The sequence below is a fragment of the Callorhinus ursinus genome, unplaced genomic scaffold, assembly GCF_003265705.2.
Source record: "Callorhinus ursinus isolate GAN/ISIS: 27379988/994484 unplaced genomic scaffold, GSC_fseal_2.0 scaffold574, whole genome shotgun sequence".
Lineage (NCBI taxonomy): Eukaryota > Metazoa > Chordata > Mammalia > Carnivora > Otariidae > Callorhinus > Callorhinus ursinus.
Genome location: NW_027397629.1, coordinates 18461 through 21480, shown reverse-complemented (window position 1 = coordinate 21480; position 3020 = coordinate 18461).

Below are 3020 nucleotides of genomic sequence, written 5' to 3'. Positions count from 1 at the left end.
ACCTGTTTTAGAGCCCCATACCTAGCACCCAGTGCCATCTGCTCTTTTTTTTCTTTTTTTTAAAAGATTTTCTTTATTTATTTGAGAGAGAGAGAGCATGAGCTGGGGGGAGGGGCAGAGGCAGAGGGAGAAGCACACTCCCCACTGAGCAGGGAGCCCGACATGGGGCTCGATCCCAGGACCCCGAGATCATGACCTGAGCTGAAGGCTGACACTTAACCAACTGAGCCACCCAGTCACCCCCCATCTAGTCTTTCTTATCAAACAACTTCCCACAAACTCACATAAAAACTCACCCAAGGAGATAGTTATCACTCCTATCCACAGGGATTGGTCTGCCCTGGGTCTTCTAAGAGTAGCCCAGTCCCAGGGAAAAACAACCTAAGGTCCCAGAGGTCCTGATACTGACTCTTCATTCATCTCCCTGCTGTCAGTGAGTCACAAACCCTTTTCAGCTTACTCTAGCCAAACAAGAGGAGGAATCTGAGAGCACACTTTTCCCCACTGGCTCTTCCCACACCACTTTCCCAAGCTTCCCTGGCACTTCCAGAATCAGAAAGGGACCATGCTAGTTTGGAGGGCTGTCACTCCTGAAAGTTTCCGGGAAAGGGAATTCACAAAGCAGCCCACTCACACCCCAGGATCACAGGACAGCAACCGCAGGGGAAGGAAACTGGAGTGTTCTCTGCTCATGCTCAAGAACACAAAGGGCAAAAACCACTCTGCAGCCAGCTGACCACTGCCTGACTTCATGAAGGCCAGTGTCAGGCTAAAGCACCAGGCTCTGGAGCCTGCCCCTGCCTGAGGGTGCCTGAGAGCTTTGGACAAACAGGCCTCTACTCTGATGGTTCTTGGTGGGGTGAGGCAGAGGGGAACTGAGAGTAGGGTTCCTGGTTGCCCCCGATCCCTCCCCTGAAGGAGGTGAGCTGGGAGGGAGTCTGAAAGGGTAGGCTGGAGCAAGATCTAAGCTGGTTTAAGACAAATCAGGAGTCTGAGGCCTCCTCTGGGGTCTTGACCTTGGCCACCAAAGAACAGTTGACATTCAACATCCATACTCTTCGCACAATCCTACCTTATAAAACATGTGTTTAAAAACTGACATATGTGTAGGTGTATATATTGCCAAGTATGTACGCATCCACATCATGAGAAGTCCTGTATGATCTACCCAAAATTTATAATATTAATTACTAAGTATTGGTTTGGGTGGGGTTTTTTTTTCAATAATTAAAAAAAATTTTAGAACAGTTTTAGACTTAGTGAAAAATTGCAAAGACAATATGCAGTTTTTCACCCCATTTCACCCGCTGTTAACAGTTTACATTATCTTGGTACTTTTGTGACAACTCACGAAAAAATAGTGACTCATTATTATTAATTAAACTTCATGTTGTGTTCAGATTTCTGCAGCTTCCTGCCTAATGTCTTGTTTCTCTTCCAAAATACTTCATCTTTTTCATTCCTCATGTTTCTTCATCTCCTCTGGGCTGGGACAGTATTTCAGAATTTCCTTGTTTTTTGTAACGTTGATCATTTTGAAGATAAGCATGCAGATATTTTGCAGGATGCTCCTCAGCTTGGGTGTGTCTGATGCTTTTCTCACAGTTAGGTTAGGGTTATGATACGATGGCAGGAGAACCACAGAGGTGAAGTGCTGTTCTCATCCCAGCCAACCAAAGGTGTATGCTATTGCCCCGCCGTATCACTGTGGATGTTAACCTTGACCCCCTGAGTCCTGTGCGTCAGGCCACGCCACCATAAGTTTGCATTTTTCCCCTTTCCATATGGTATCCTTTGAAAGCAAGTCACTAAATGTAGCCCATTACATCTGTTTTTAACTTTTCTGTTAACTTATCTGTATTTTTCAGATATTTTGCAATAGTTAGGATTTAGCTTGTTCATGAGAGTATGGCTAATAAGGCAGCTTTTAAAAGAGAAAAAGGCCTCTTGCTGGTCTGGCCTCTCTCACCCTGACCCATCCATATCTCTCTCTTTAGTACAGCAGGACCCAACTAGATAAGCTTAATGTAGACTGGAGTGCTTGAGTTGGGTTTTATGACTGTGGATGCTTATGGGGTTGTTCCTGATGTTTTCAAGTTTAAGGACAAGGCTGTGTTCCACAATGGCTGATCCAACTGGCTGTACCTTTATCTCCTCAATTTCAGAATGGAAAAAAAAATCCATCAAAAATATTCACATTTGACATTCTGAAAATAAAAGTCAGTACTGAAAAGATATTCTTAAGAGTTCCAAAAAATATTAGCTAAATAAAAATCACACAGAATGAATTTGTATTTGTTAGTTTATAAGAGAAATAAAACATTCCTCTTTGTTTTAATTTATGAATGAAAATTATAAGCTTATGTTAAATAAGGAATTTAACAAGACAATGGTCTCCATTTTTGTATCATGGCAGGTTAGGGAAAGAGAATGAAGGGAAGAGATAAGGACAGAGGAAATGTAATATAAAGGGAAAAAGAAAGAGAGGTCAAAAGAGTGGGAAGAATACATATAGAAGTGGTGATAGAGGTTTTAAAATACACATTGAAAAGATAATAAGATGGTGACAAATATTCCTATAAAAATAATAACAGAAGCATTTTACACTAAAAAGAAGATACAAATCTTTCCTTGCCTAAGAACGTATGAAATTCACTGTTCTTATAAAAGATACTGTCCCACTTTCTCAGTTCCTCCCAAGCTCCTTGGAAGAGCTGCCCATACTCCCTATGTCCTCCTGTCACGGTCCCTTCATTCCTCAACCCTCTGCCATGTGACTCCTGTGCCATTTCTCCATTCAATCTGCTCTGCCAATCACCTGCCGGTTGTCACAGAAAACAGCGATGCTCCTCTGTCCTGGGTCCCCACCTGCTTCTGTGGCCTTCACCGACTTTCTTTTTTTTTTTTAAGATTTTATTTATTTATTTGAGAGAGAGAGAGAATGAGAGACAGAGAGCATGAGAGGGAAGAGGGTCAGAGGGAGAAGCAGACCCCCCGCTGAGCAGGGACCCCCCCCCCCC